The sequence below is a fragment of the Pinus tabuliformis genome, chromosome 1_2, assembly GCF_031772625.1.
Source record: "Pinus tabuliformis cultivar Carrire ecotype Pingquan chromosome 1_2, CPIR1, whole genome shotgun sequence".
NCBI classification, from domain to species: Eukaryota; Viridiplantae; Streptophyta; class Pinopsida; order Pinales; family Pinaceae; genus Pinus; species Pinus tabuliformis.
In genome coordinates this window covers 56,492,594-56,508,738 of record NC_142298.1, presented here as the reverse complement: position 1 = coordinate 56,508,738, position 16,145 = coordinate 56,492,594, and positions in this window count along the sequence as shown.

Sequence of the window (16,145 nt, the reverse complement as noted above, 5' to 3'; positions counted from 1 at the left end):
GAAATGAGCCTTACCTAAGTACAACTGAAGCACGAACAAGGTGTAAAATGACCCATTGGAACCTGAAATGATGATGACAACTCTTTGAATGATGGTACACTCAGCTGAATGGTGACATGGACCAATAATTGGAAAATTTAGGAAGGAGAGAAAACAATCCTAGACCCAATACCTAGTGACCAAATTTTACTTGAAGACTCACTGAAATGACAAAAAATTGACTTTGCCACCCCAAGACCACTTTGTAAGAGCATGTTTGATCACTGGTGGAAGGCTACAAACACTGACACTAACACAAGGTACTATAGGAAGTTCATCAAAAGCTATGCCCAGATCACGACACCGATAGAAAAGCTGTTGAAAAAGATGTCATGTTCTCCTGGAACGATGACTATAAGAAAAGCCTAGATGTATTGAAAGAAAAGATGGTCATTGCGTCGATTCTGGTCTTCCCGAATTGGGAGGAAGAGTTTCATGTCCATGTTGACGCGTCGAGTATAGCACTGGGGGTAGTATTAACACAGGAGGGTGGAGAAGGCCTGGATCACCCTATAGCATTCGCAAGTCACATATTATCTAAAGAAGAAAAGAATTATTCCACCATTGAATGTGAAGGACTGGCTATGGTGTATGTGCTCCATAAATATCGACACTACTTGCTAGGGGGACACTTCAAAATGTATACAGATCATTCCGCACTGAAATACTTGGTCAATAAGCTTGTGTTGGGGGGGCGCATATGCAGATGGCTTTTATTGTTCCAAGAATATGATTTTGAAGTTGTTGTGAAACCTGGATGATTGAACGCAAGACTAAATCACTTGTCATGCATTAAGACAGGAGAGGAACCTACTAGTCTGGAGGAAGGATTACCTGACGCACAGCTCTTTGCTATGCGCATAGCGGATGGACATTTTAAAGATATAATCCACTTTCTCATGACTGGAACTGCACTAAAAGAGTACTCCGTCCAGCAGAAGAAGGAACTAGTGGTGCGCACGATAGATTTCTCTGTCATTGTGGGGCACCTATATAAGATGGGGAATGATGAGATACTGCGAAGGTATGTACCTAAATTTGAACGAAGCAATATCCTCATGGATGCTCATGGGGGCACTGTGGGAGGACATTATACAGGGAGAGTGACCGTGCAGAAGATTCTCCGCACAGGTTTGTGGTGGTCGACCCTTCATCAGGATTCAAAAGCACATTGCAAGGCCTGTGATGTATGTCAAAGAACAGGTAAACCATCATAGAGGTACGGGATGCCTTTGAATCCGCAAACGACGCTTCAGACCTTTGAAAAGTGGGCAATTGACTTCGTAGGACCTATCAAACCTCAAGGAAAAATGGGAGAGAGATATATTATCACTGAGATAGAATACCTGACTCGTCGGGTAGAAGCATAGCCGGTAAAATATTGCAGAGTCGCGATGGCCACGAAGTTTCTATTTGAACAAATATTAACATGATTTGGATGTCCAAAGATCTTAATGAGCGACCGTGGTACACATTTCCTGAACGAGACGATCAGCGCGTTGACAGAAGAGTTTCAGGTGTATCATCAAAAAAGCACACCGTATCACCCACAAGCTAATGGGACAGTAGAAGCATTTAACAAAGTATTGGAGACTATGCTGACCAAGGTATGCAATGCACAACAAAGTGATTGGGACCTATGCGTACCTGCAGTATTATGGGCTTATAGGACGACATGCAAGAAACTGACAGGACAGACACCTTTCCGGCTGGTCTATGGAGTGGAAGCCGTAATGCCGATGGAATACATCATGCCTAGTTTGTGCATAGCAGTGCTCACAAGTATGACGAACCATGGAGCCCTAGACGAGACGCTTGTGCAGTTGGAGGAACTCGAGGAAGAACAATTTTTGGTTGGCTTTCACCAACAGGTACAAAAGCAGCACGAAAAGTCTTGGCATGATCGACATATTAAGTTGCACACCTTCAAGGTGAACGATTTGGTGTTACTGTATGATAGTAAGTTTGATAAATTCCTGGGAAAATTCAAAATGCATTGGCTGGGACCGTATGTTATTAAGGAGGTCACAGACAGAGGCGCAATGTAGTTGGTAAAGTTAAATGGAGAACCTTTCCTAGGAAAAGTGAATGGCAGTCGGTTGAAGCCATACACGGGTGGCTCAGCTATCTGACTAGCTGACCGAAGCATAGTCTTAGCACTCCAGGTAGCTGAAAGGAGGCGCGGGACTATAAAGAGGCTTAGGGAAGCAATTGAGCTACAACAGTTTCTGAACAGCGCATCCAAGAAGTGCAACAAGCAGCTGCTTAGTGCGTTGTCGATCTTGCAGCAGTCCAGGCAGAGTTGGGAGGTCTCCGCGCGAAGATCTTCGCACCGATAGAGTGACTCGAGGGCAAGTCACGATGTTTGTGTTGGGGGCCTGTTGGGCACGGGATCCCCCAAGGGAAGTTTTGGGGCTTAAAGCCCAGATTTTGGTTAAAAAGTGTAAATCTGATGTAAAGACTCCGCATTTTGTGGGCGTGGAGCGCGAAGTTGTAAATGAGTCATAGGGTTGTCCACCCTTAATTTTGTAATGTAATGTCAGCTTTAGAGCGAGACTCTAAGTTGTAAATCAGTCAAGAATAGAAGAGTTAGAATGATGATGGAATAGAAGGATAGCGAAAGATCGAAGTATATAGTCAAGTCTTGGGCCGTAGAGTAGGAAAAGGCTCTGTCGCTGAGTGTGCAGAGGCCTAGTATTCTGCATCTGAGTGCGCAGGGTAGGTTGAGTCTGTAACCGTTGAAGCATTAACAAAGAGAATTTTTATACCGTTCCTGTGTATTTATTTACTGTTTTCTTCATTGAATGTATTGGGTGTAAATTACATTTTTGTTGTTTATATGATGCGCGAACATATATGATTGTGTTGGTTAAGTAAATGTGAGATAAGGTATCTGTTTACATGAAGATAACTAATAATTGTAAGAAGATAAGTAAGATATGTGGTGTAAATTGGGGAAATAGCGCAGATCGCTACCTTAGCAGTGCGAAAGCATCTCAGCCCCTGGTTAGGGTTGCGCGAAAGGATATCCTAATAGATCGTGAAGGTCTCGCAGATCAAGACAGTGCGCGAAGTGACCTGTGCGAAGGTATTCACAGTTGGACTAAATCTACCCCTCAGACATCTTGAGGGTGAGGAAGCTTGGTTCCAGCATCCCCCCATACTACTTCAGGTGAGACTTCAGTCCGCGCACCGCGGGTTGATGCCGAAAGGGCCAGTAGTGTAGGGATTTGTTGGGCTAATTAAATCCGAACCTAGGTGAGGCCCCATCAAGCAAACATATTATCGATGATTCACGAAGAGCAATTAAAGATTTATTTTTGAAGATTCATACAGACATAGGCATTAATACTTTAATACAAATGAACCTGTAAGAACACATGAAACACTTCTCTCAACTACAATGACGTGAAATTAGAGAATAAAATGAACATAATGGAATTTCAATAGAGAGATAACATACTGTAGTACTGGAATGAGGAATCACCACAATTTCATTAACATTCTGAGAGATACATCTTCCAAAGTAATACATCCTCAAAAATAACATAGAGTTTCTTCTTTCCGATTTTGAACCAGTTTTCCTTTTTTAGGAATGTATATACACCCAAAAAGCCTCTAAAGCATAGGTCATGAAGAAGATATTCCTTCTTGATCTTTATCATCATTACAAAAATCACAAATCAAAATTTGAGCATGCGTAAAGGCACAAATCTCATAACCATAATAGAATGTCTTGTTAAAAGCATAAAAAACATAAGGTAAAAATAACTGAAAAGTAAAATCAAAGGCCATCACTGGCGAAATAAACATGATATTCATGGTCATTGAGATGACGTGGATGGTTGGTGTGAAGTTGCAGAACCCCGTGGGCAAACCATTTGAAGCATATGAGTATTGGAAAATTGCTCGCATTGCTAACACATGATTGTAGGAGGAGGTGGAATAGAATTGAATTGCCGATAGTGAAGTCGAAGATTGATCACCCCAACATAATCTAGTTTTCACTGAGAGATACTTTTAACCATCTCGAGAAGGTTAAATTCCTTCTCTAAGAAGTTTGTAATGGTCGCTCCTTAAAGGACTATCATTCTTTTGGGAGCTTCACCTGTCTTTCTCTTAACCTCAGTCAATTTTTGGTTATACACCTCCTGTGTGAGAAATTCTCCATTTTATCCCCACTAGTTAGGTAACCCGACCTCTAGAAGCTGATTGAACATGACCTCAAATCTTGACAAATCTTTCTGTATCTTTGCAAGACTTTGTTCTGCCTTAGCCCTGACTTCCTCTTTCAAGATAAATTTAGAAATTTCAGCTACTGTTTCCATTCTATCCGATATATCAAGTGGCCTTAGCTCCCTGATCATTCTCTCTGTCAAAAACTAAATGTACTTCCTAACATATTGGGAGTTGGTAATACTGGCTTTCTTGTCATTTTGGAGAGAAGGGGAATATTCATTACAGAGCTTATTTTGATCATGTACCAGAGCTACTTTCTCCCAGCATTGATCAACTTCCTCGAAGATCTTGTCCACCACCCCTTTCCTGGCTTCTATGAGGGCTAGATTTCCTTTTATTTGGTCTTCAACTCCTTGATCTCTTGAGTTGCACTATATAAATCTTTTGTGAGCTTGTTGATGTTCGAATTTTCCGCTTGGATTTGTCTCTCTTTTTGGGTCACCTAGATTTTGGCTGCATCCAACTCCCTTTGAACTCTCCAGAACTCGTTATCAAAAAGTTCTAGTTGTGTTAATGCCTTAGTAAGGTGATCAATTTGGTTTTTAGAATCATCTGGGATGAGTACAATACAAACATGAGAATCGATCCAGTTTAGTAAATTGTCCACTATCTGTTCTAAGACTGCAAATCTTTCTCTGCTTGCGTTCAATTCTTGTATTACCACCTTCATTTCCTTTTCACTTTGGATTAGCTCAGGGGTTTGAATATGCTCACCTCCAGGAATCTTTAGCTGTCATCTCAACACTACATTCTCCCTCTTGGTTTCCTTTAGTATTGCTGCAACTGTTGCGTCGTTTGCAAGATCTAGTCCCATTTTCATGATCAGTTCTTTATAATATTCCTTCTGTTTAAAGAGAGCATGAGACTTGACCTTCTCAACCTTTACATTCTCGACGATCTTGTATATGTAGACTTGGGCCCGATCAATAGTCATCTGATTCTTATTGATGTCATTGTATAGCATTTCTCCCACCTGCCTATGTAGGTTGACCTTGTCTGCCAGAGGGACACTGGTCAAATCCAAAGACACATCCAAGTCCTGAAACTGGGAACCCAAAGGTAGGGTTTGGACAGATGGATGCTTCAACCTGATTTTCATCTCTTCTCTCTCTAGATCCATTGTAGCTAATAATCGAGTGTGTCGAGGAGTGATCTGTGAAGTCATGTCTTGATGTAACTTCTCCTTTCCCCTCTTGTTTCTCACTTGGATGTTCCTCCCCTATGCCAAACATGTTCCTGTTGCATAAAGAAATTCCTCAAACTCTAGGATGGCTACTTCAGTTGAGGATGTTGTTGAAACTTCTGGAGTTATTTCCAAATTAACCTGAAAGCCTAGGTTCTTAGACACTTACTTTTGGAGCTGGATGCTTAGTTATTCCTCTTCCTATTGTTTTTCATGTTCAAGTTACTATTCCTCCCCTTGACTTCTGGCCCTTTTATGAGTTGGTCCTTCTTCCATGTCAGCTATCCCTAAAGTGTCAATAATCCTCTTTTTTGTCTTGTGCATGCTGATTGGGGATTTGGTCTCCATGTCTGTATTAAGAGGCTAGGAATCAAATTTATCTTTCCATTTGACCTCGGGCTTAGGATCATGCACATAAGTTGAGGCTTTAATATTTTCCCTTCTCCTAGCAAGGATACCTCGGGGATAGTAATTATAGATTTGACCTTTCTCGAATTCCATGGCTTCGAGCATGGCTTCAACTATTTTGAAGGCTTGCCTAGTGTTTATCACAAAAGGACCTACCAACTGTCCCATTTTAAATATGTAACCTTTCTTGGCTGGTACAAAGTGGAGCAGGTCAACATTGAGGATTTGCCTGATAAAATAGAGGACGAACACCCTCATTTTAAGAAACACTATAAAATGATAAGGAGGAAGCTCATACATGTAAACCTTGATCTTTGCATAGTCCTCATAGAGGTACCAATCTCCAATGGTAACTTGCTCATGGAGTTGGAGGAGTTCCTTTTGTTCAGTGAAGATTCTGGGGGGTGCCACTCCATGAATGATTTGGTAGGAAACAACCATGAAGGATGAGAAGAATTGAGAATAACCTCCCAAGCATGGCCTCTTTCTTATAGAGACATTCCAGTCGAAGACCGAATTTCTCTCTTTATCAATCGTAAACACATCCAGGTGAAGACACTGGAATTTTTCAATGGGAGTATAGAGAAAGAAGTAAAACAATAGTGAGTAGTAGCGGAAGTAAAAAGAGGCTCTGAGATAGCTGAATTGAAAGTGAATGGAGGCCGAGAGGTATTCTGGGATGTTTAACTGGCATCCGGGCTGTTTCATCTTATGTAAACACCCGAGAGCCATCTTTCTTAATTGCAGAGTGGTGTTTCCACCCAAAAGACCAATGATAGCGGCTAAGATTGGTTGAACAATGGGTTTAAAAAGATTTAATGGGAGTTGAATATCTGAAGGCATGGTTTTGGCTTTGAGAGTGAGAATTTTCTCTAGGAAGGCCTGCAACTCTTTCGCAGGGAGTGCCATAAAATGCCCATCTAGGGTTGAATCAATGAAGGTGCACATAGAGGGAGATGTGGGGAAATTGAGAGCTCTCTGAATTAAAAGAGGGGTTATTTCAAGGATTACCCTTCCTGAAGGAGAAACAAAACGGTTCTTCTCACTTTGGTAAGAATCCATCAACCAAGTTACGAATTCAAGGAGGTGATGAACTGGGGGGAAAATTTGGTAGTATAACCCAGAAGCCACAACTCTAAATGGGTCCTCGTTCTTCATGTATTTTGAGAATATCTCGTAATGGAGGTCAGAAAGAGAAAAGGGACAGACAAGGTTAGCAATATGGGCTTTAGTGTCAGTTAAAAGACTAGCACCGGGGTTCTTGACCTCATGAGTGTTGGGGGTTACAGGGGCTGCGTGCTTCATCCCTTCGAATAAAACAAAACAAGAAAACAAGGAGGTTGGGGGGTGTCAGGTTACCTGGAGCCCACAGGGGAATGAAAGTGACTTGGGAGGGCTCCTGTGACATTTGGGAGAGTGTACAAAAGGTTCCTGTGCAGTTGTCTAGGTGAGAGGTTCTTTGATCGGGATGAATAATCGTTGTTGGTTGATAACCTTAGGGTTTTAGGTATTTTATGTAGAGATAAGGACATGTTCCCAGGTGGCGGGAGGCAAAGGTGTGAGGGGAGGACACGTGGCAGTTTCTAATTGGTTCAGGAGGACAAGGGATGAACTCATACAATAAATGAGCAGTTTTACCTTTTTTCATTTACTCGTATTTTATGATCATACCTGATACCTAAATCTTTGAGTAGTGAATGGGAGGAGACCACCTGTCGGGTGGTCCCCACTTGTTATGACAGAGTGTAGCATGGAATGCAAAAAGCCTTTGTTGCGAGTTGGAATTTATCTAGGTCATTCATAAGGCACTGACTATTCAATGCCGAGGGCCTGTGGCAGTGTTAACCCGCTTGTACCTTCACTGCCAGAACTGCGCTCGGATGCCATCGTGTTTATATTATGGGGAGGGGGATCAAGCCTTAATTTTATAGATTTAAACCATGGCTCATCCTGAATCAGAAGTTTAATCCTTCACTCATCACCTGAGTTTGGATCTTTGTATTCTCCGATTACGGACACGTGATTCTTAACCTTTATAGGTTAAGGTGCTCACTTCAAAACTTTGCTTGCCACCTTTGGGCGATCAACATCTCCACCTGGGGATGAGACATTGGCTCCACCTGGGACGAGGCATTGGATGGTAATGCGTCTAGAACCTGTAGTCTAGGAAATTCTCTCTTGGGCATGAAGTCTTATTTGTACAATAAAAAACTTTATGAAAGTGAACATTTTTAGCAGAAAACTGGAAATTTCATATGATGCTTACAATGTAAACACTGGTATTTACAATGTGTGAAAGAGGGGGTACCTTTAATTTTGAAAATAGAGTTTGAAGAACTGACCATTTACTGGTAGCTCCAACAATTGGGCTTCCAAATTTTTGAGCAGGTACGTATTATTTACTTTCTCTTCTGAAATTTTGAAAGGGCCAAACCATAGTGGGTCAAATTTCCTATGTTTACCTTTGTCTTCCCTTCTCGATGTCCCATCGGAGAACCAAATATCCTGGTTGTAAAGGTCGATCCTTGGCTTTCTTGTCAAACAAAGATTTCATCTTCTCTTGGTAATTTGCCAATTTAGTCCCCACTTGTTCCCTGTTTTCATGAAGTTCAATCAGTTGGTTTATCCTTCGTGTCATAGAATTTGGTTCTTCCTCTACTTCTTGCAACAACTTTGCTACTGGCATTGCCAATTGAATTGGGAAGATTGCAACCTTACCATATACTAGCTCGAAAGGCGATTTTCCAGTGGATCATTTAGGAGTCACTCGGTTAGCCCAGAGGGAAAACTTCAATTGAGTGTCCCAATTTCTCTGATTCTCAATGATGGTCTTATTTAACACTCTCACTACAGTTTTATTTGAGGATTCAACTAAACTGTTTCCTTGAGGATAGTAGGTAGTGGAGTGCCCAGTGATGATATTGAACTTCTGACAAAAGCTGATGAATTTGGTGGATTTGAAGACTTGAGCATTGTCTGTGATGATCTTGGTAGGGAAACCAAAACATGATAATATGTTCTCCATAAAATTGATTACCATAGAGTTAGTAGCATTTATGGCTGGGATGGCCTCTACCCATTTCGTGAAATAATTTGTGGCCGTTAATATCCACTTATTTTGGCCACTGGAAGGTGGATTTATCTCACCTATGAAACCTAGTCCCCACTGCTTGAAGGGTTCTTCCACATGTACTGGGATCAAGGGGAGATGGGAAAGTTTTGGTTTCTCAATGAGGACTCGTCACTTCTGACTTGATATGACTTGTGAATGAACTTCTCCAAAAAGCATGCGCTAGTAAAACCCTACTTTGAGGATTTTGTGAGCAATGCTCTTCCAGCTGTAATGACCTCCAAATACCCCTCCATGAAATTCTTTATTCACCTTATGCATTTCGCTCTCTATAAAGCATAACAACAAAATTCCCACCAGGTCCTTCCAGTAGAGCTGTCCATTAGATATGATAAACTTTTGAGCTTGCAATCTCTAAATTCTATATTTAGATTTATCTAGCCGTAGTGGACACGTTAGGAATAAGAGATAATGTACGATATTATTATACCAGGGTGATCGTTCATATTTGACGTAGATTTTTTTTCTGAGGTTTTGATCTCATTCTGTTGAACTTCTGCTCCGCCTCCCTCTGTTATTAGGTTTATCGCCAAAGCTTGGTAGTTAGATTCTGATAAAATCTTGGCCAACCCCTGGCCTTTTATGAGCTTAGTAGGTTTTATGTCTAATTCATATTCCTAGATCTTAGCAATCCACCTACCCCTTTTTCCTTCATTGTTCCCTTGCACCATAATATCCTTGACTGTTGTTGTTCGAACATATGTTGTAATTTCTTAGTGCAGTACATATACTTGAAATGCCTTTAAAGATTTGACTAGTGTGTAGGCCTGCTTTTCCAAGATATTGTATTTCAACTCGACATCCCTCAGAACTTGGTTGAAGAAGGCAATGGGTTGTTCATAACCATCTTTATTTTTTTGTAACAGAACTGCAACAATATTATGTGGAGAAGCGAAAGAAAAAATATAGAAAGGTGTTGAGTATTCAGGGATGACTAGTACTCGTGCTTAGACAAAAGCTTCTTTAATTTGAGCAAAATATTCCCAGGAGACAGGAACCCATTTGAATTCATTTTCCTTTTTTAGCATATCTGTAATACCCTTCACTATTTCTACATAGTTGGGTATGAACCTTCTCAAAAAATTGATTCTTCCCAAAAAGACTTGGATCTCTTTCTTGTTTCTGGGTAGGGGAATGTGACTGATAGCTTCTACTCACTTAGGGTCAATTTTCACTCCTTCTTGTGCTACTATGTGTCCTATTAGTTTCCCCTCACTCAGGGAAAATTGAGATTTCTTTGGATTTAAAGATAGCCCATATCTCCTACACTTCTCAAAGGTGAGTTTCAAGTGTATGATGTGTTCTTCATCGATCTTAGAGAAGACTATGATATCATCCAAATATACCACTACGAACTTGTCTTGCTCCCCTACAAAAGCTATATCCATAGCTCTTTGAAACATGGCTCCTGCATTTATAAGACCAAAAGGCATAAGAGAATACATGAAAGTTCCCCAAGGGGTTGTGAACGTCATTTTCTTCTAATCATCTGAATGGACCGCCACTTGGTTATAACCAAGGAGCCCATCCATCATGGACATTCTAGTTGATACCACTACCTTCTGTAATATGTAATCCATCTTAAGCAGTGAGTAGTTATCTTTTAATGATGCCAGGTTAAGGTTCCAGAAATATACACATAACCTTATTTCCCCATTCTTTTTCCAGACTGGGACTAGGTTTGTGACCCATTCCGAGTACCTTAAAAGCACCATGATTTTGGCTTGTAGAAGCTTCCTCATCTCTTTTTAAATAGAGAGGAGTAAGAGAGGCTTAATCTGCCTGAGGTTCTGTTTACATGGTTTCATCCCATTCTTTAAAGGAATACTATGTTGTGTAATGTTAGTTTCAAATGTTTTTAAATCCTCATAAGACCAAGCAAAAAAATCCTTATATATTCTGCAGAGATTTAGGTACCTTTGTTTATATTGCGAGGGGATCCCTTTTGATAGTCTAACCATCTGGTTTTCATATTCTGAGCCAATATTACAATATTCTACCTGTTCATCCATCTCTGGAGTTGTTGGTTTGGAAGCCACATCATTCTTATTAAATAATCTTTCCAGTGGAACTAGCCCATGAGGAATGGTATTCCCTTTCAGTTGTAAAATTTTATGTCCAACCATTGTGTCTTCCCACGAGGTTGGTCCTTGGTTTTCCTCTTTTTCCTCTTCTTGGTCAATAGTTGAGCTAGAAAATTCCCCAACTACTTCTATAAATCATTTGATCTGTTCATCATCCTCGAACACCTACTAGTGCTTGACATTATCAGGTATAGAGGGTCTATGTCTAACCTCCACCTCATACCTGAGAAGCAGATTTTGAGGAGGTTTGAAATTTCTTGCTGCTATAGCAAGGGAATCAACCATTCTGTTTCCTTCCCTGGGAAGAAATTGAATGTTAAAGTCCAAGAATAAGTTTTCAATTAAATCCCATACCTCATTCCAGTAAGTCCTCAATTTGGGGTGCTTAGCCTGGCACTAATTTCTGATCTGCTTTACAACCAGCTCGGAGTCTCCATATACAGTTAAGCATTCAATATTCATGTTCCTTGCTGTTTGTAGTCCAAGGAGAAGTGCTTCATACTCAGCCACGTTGTTGGTTGCCTCAAATTCCATCTTGAATGAGAGTGGTATCAAGCTACCCTCAGGGGATACCAACAATACCCCTGCTCCATTTCCCTCTTTGGAATTCGCCCCATCAAAGTATAATTTCCATACTTTGCCTTTATCTTTGTGTTGGTCACCTAACTGCATCGTTAGATGTACTTGTGTTTCTTCTGAAATGATCTCATCCTATTCTAGTAGCAGGAAAGAGAGGTCACTTTCTTTCCCATACATGGAGGAATTCTTGGAACCTTCTGCTTGGGTCACTGTTTTTATGAATCTTGACTCTCTATACAACCTCCTTTCTTCGCCTCCAAAAGTGGGAATAGTGGCATAAGTTAGATCTAACTTGATAGAACCCCCCACTTTGGAACCCCAAGACCTGGATAGGAGCATGCCGAATCGAGTAGGGATATATGTTACCACTATATCCATCACTACACTCTTCACAAGGATCTGAGCCAAATTCACCAGCAGGTATTTTATCATTCCCAAGAATTTTATCGTCTTAGAGTCGAAGGGGTAGAGGTCCTTGTAAGGTTTGGTGATTTGTAAACCACGTTGTTCCATCGCAGCTAAGGGCATCAGGTTATGCGAGGCTTCAGAGTCCAACATACAATTATGGAATGAGAGGTCATGAATTACCAGGGTCACATAGAAGGGTGCAGTGGAAGGATATAGTTCTTCAACATGAGGCCCAAAAACAACCATTGGTCTTTCTTCTTGAAGGTTTAAACAATCATGAGAAGGTACTGAGGTGGATGGAAGCATGAAATGGGAGACTTGGGCTTTATAAGTGGGTTGTTTTAGAAGTTCAATTAGAGGAACAAGGATCTTTACCTTTTCGAGTTCCCTCTGAAGATTAAATGCAGATTGGCCTTTCTCTATGCCTCCTGATTCTACTTCTCTTTCCTTTTCACAGGTAGTTTTTATCAGAACAAGTGCCTTCTCCTCTGTGTGTTCCTCAGAGCTATTGCATTCCTTATTTAAGGGGGCTTTTACCTTGGATGAGCCAGGATTCATCTTCCCTTTCCCTTTATCTGTTGTTGGGGGAGTATCTTGGGGAGAGGCTCCCTCTTGTTGTTCAAGTTCACTCAACCTCTTCCTTAAAGATATGAGATCATACCTTCGGTGTAGCTGTGCTTGCATGAAATCAGACTTTTTTTTTACAATAGTCGCCTATGTCCTCCTCGTTCACTGTTTCTTCCCTATCCTGACCCGTTTCATGATGAGTTATGCTTTCATGTTCTCCTTCAGAGAAGGAGGAGTACAAGTTACCCTGCATCTCATGGGTATCTTGTGGTTGTTCATCTGGGTCATCTTCTATGTATAGAGGAGGGGGAATCTGATCAAGTTGATCTTTTCTTTCCCTTTGAAGTATCTGCAAAGGTGGACTTCTGTACTATGGATTATAGCCTTCGTTGTTACTTTGAGCATTATATTTTGGGAGACTTTTGTTCTCGAGATCAAGCTTCACCAACTTATGTGATAAAACCTTAATCAGTTTATCCTTTTCTTCCCACTTAAGATCTGGTGATTCTTTAGCTTGGCCAGAGGAGGATGTTTCCTCTTTCCCCTATTCATTATCAATAGAATCATTCTTTCCTCTTGACTTCCCTACTGAGGTGAAATTTGCATCTACCTCAAGATCATCAACCTGGAGTTGATCCAAAGTGCAGTATTTCCTCTCTCTTAGGGTAAAACCAACTTCTATTTCAAAGGCTCCCACAAATATTATGCGGGTAGCAACTTGAGGACATTTTATCTCAACAGGAAAGTTGTTATATTGCTTATTGAACCTTTTTATAAATTCTGAAATATCTTCTTCTGGCTTCTTCCTTATAGCATTGAATTATGTGAGGACATATTCATGATCTCTCTTTTCACCCCACTTTTGTGTGAAAGAGTTTTCAAGTTCTTCCCAGGTGGTGATGGAAGCATTAGGAAAGGCTTTAAACCATTTTCTAGCTTCACCATCAAGGGATTGAACAAAGATCCGGAGGACAACATCCAAGTTTTCTACATTTAGATTCTCGACAAAAGCACAAAAGATTTCAATATGTCTCTGTACAGTGTTCTCGTCCTCCCCATTTGTTACACAGTAATTTGTCACTGGACTCATATCCCCTGATTTCGGATAAAGTCAGTCTCTGAGCGACATCTTCGTTGTGTCATACATCAAATAAATATGCCCATATCTTCCCACTCATTCAAGAAGATTAAATAAGTGCTCTCTAATCCTGAAGATTGACCTTTTTACCCATGTTTTCGCATCGTTGCAAGTGAACATCATTCTTCCTGTGACGATTCTCTGTAATGAACTATACCGTCGCGACGTCATCGCAGGGGTATACGTGTTTCCTACAACAGTCGAAATTTAGGGCTCGACGCAAGTCATCAAAATATTTCTTGTGACAATTGCTATGAATACATTGCCTCCTTGTGACGTCATCGCTGAGCTCTAATGTATGACTTGCGACGATCCAGATATGGTGAATTAGTTCAAACTGAATGCTTCTAGGTGGTTCTAGAACTGGTTGTTGGGTCAAGGGAGTTCGCCTTTCCTCCTCTGGGATGGTGGTTCCACCTTTTGAGAAACCTCCCTTGAGGATAAGCTCCCTCTCCCTCATTTTATGGAGGCTCCTCCTCTTATAAAAGCACTCCCTATTGCTATGATCAACTAGTTTTTGGATTTGAGCAAATTAGCTAGCTTTGGTGTGAGTTTGATAGTTTGCAGTGTGAATTGCTGATAGTTTAGCAATTGGTTGTGGATTGCCTTAGCCTTGTAATAGAGCTTGTGAGTGAGAGAGAGAGTTATCATCCATTTGGGAGACCCTTTTGAGAGTGAATGCTTGAAGAAACATACCGGTTGGACCCTTCAAGAAGGCTTGCGACATCAAGGCTTGGTTGTAAGCTTTGCTTTTGATTCATTTTAATACAATCAATGATGATTTCCTATGTCTTGTGTAAAATATACTTGATAGCTTATGGTTCCTTGACTCTGTAAGTAAATAGATCATTGTTGTTCTTGGTTACGTGTTCTGTTGTTCTCTTGTGTTGTTTCAGGTTGATTGCTCATTGAGGAGAAGGAAATGATAGCTGAAGCGGCGCAACGAAAGCTCCATCGAACACCGGTTTGAGGTAGGCTCTTTCAACAATGGCTGTTTAAGTTGCTGTTTTTTCTTACTGTGACTAGACCCACTCTAGGGCTAGAGGGGTTTCCTCTGTCTGTAGAGGGAACATTTCCTACATCACAAGTTGGCGACTCCACTGGGGAGTCCTTTGTATGTTTTCTCTTGATTTTGTTTTTGATATAGTGTCTCTTGATTTTGGGGCTGAGCCATCAGTATTCTAGGTTACCTGAGTCAATCTGGGAGTCCCTCTTACTGTCTGAGAAATTATTCTGGTGTCCTTCAGGTGTTTTTACTTTGTCTTTTCTCTTAATTGAGATCGTCGTTGTAGATAGCTTAACAGCTGTGACGACGTCGCACCTATCCTCTTTAGTAAACCTACACGTCACAGATATCCCGTCGTACAGTTGCGACAATTCCTGAAATCGAACTGTCACAGAAGACAGGTGTACACCTGCGAAGACCTCACCTAGTTGCTAGCTCTGTGCTTGCAATGATTAACCTTTCGTCCCAAGTTGCTAGTTATAACCATGCGACGATTCCTGTACAAGTTGTTTTTTTTTCAACTTTACCTCTTGAATCAACCAGTGCTGCTTGTCCCCTTCTGTTTGTTGTCTATCATCAACTTGTTTTGGTTGTGTTTGGCTGAGGCATTTCCTCCTTGGTTTCATTTAGTGAGTCTTTTATTTTCAGACCGTGTGACCTAGCTCTTTTCAAGGTTTCGTCAAGAAGTCATTTGTTTGGGTTACTCGTCCATCCAAGATTCGTCCACAACCAGCTGATTGATTTGTTTGAGGTTGTTTTACTGCTTGTCTTCTTTCTGATTGGTCTCTAGTGTTTGGTTATTGAACCAGTTCTTCATATTGATTTGATTTCCACACTATCAAACATAGATCACATTTGTTTGGATCAGTCAGGCTTACACTTGCTTGTTTGTCATTAAAATTCCAAAAATAAAAAATATTGCATTCATATAGCATACGAAAGTGAAAGTGCATTTGCATTACTAAATTTTCATGATTGAGAAATTGGAAAGAAAAGTTTAAATCTTTCATTAGTAGTTGTGAGATAAGTGTATTGATGCATTGTGTTTCTTAGTGCTTGTATTTGCTTGTCTTGGTTTGCGTTTTCTTGGAAATGAACTCCTTACCCTCATTTAGGTAGTTGTTCATCGAAAGGAATGGTTTTTTACTCATTGTAGTTGCATCCTAGGAATTGTTGAAATACATTCGGTAGGGCCTTACAACCGAAAATTAATCCAATATTAACCTCTTAAAATCTATTGAATGAACATAAAAATGCATTGGAACTTAACGCACATTTATCTAGAGGTCTAGGCTAGAGACGTGCTCCAGCATCGTTAAACCTAGTCACTATTGTTTTCACTAAGGTTGGGTGATTCCTCCTTC